Below are 277 nucleotides of genomic sequence, written 5' to 3' on the forward strand. Positions count from 1 at the left end.
CTCTCAGACGGCCTACCACAAAATGAAGAAAAAGAAAAAGATCCAATCAAGCAGGATTGAAAAGAGAAAGAAAATAACAACAACACACACACACACAAATAGAGATAACTGTCAAATGTTCAGTGGTATGTATAGCATGTGAATTCATGCTTCAGATAGTTGTTACTCCACCATGTCTTCACCGCTTTTTTTTCTTTTCAAGAGGTATCTTTCACTTTTTCCTTCACTGAGGCCAATAAACTAAACCCACGCGTTGCTGAACATCCCTAACAGCCAC

The sequence above is a fragment of the Trypanosoma theileri genome (genome assembly GCF_002087225.1).
Source record: "Trypanosoma theileri isolate Edinburgh chromosome Unknown TM35_Tth_20_V1, whole genome shotgun sequence".
Lineage (NCBI taxonomy): Eukaryota > Euglenozoa > Kinetoplastea > Trypanosomatida > Trypanosomatidae > Trypanosoma > Trypanosoma theileri.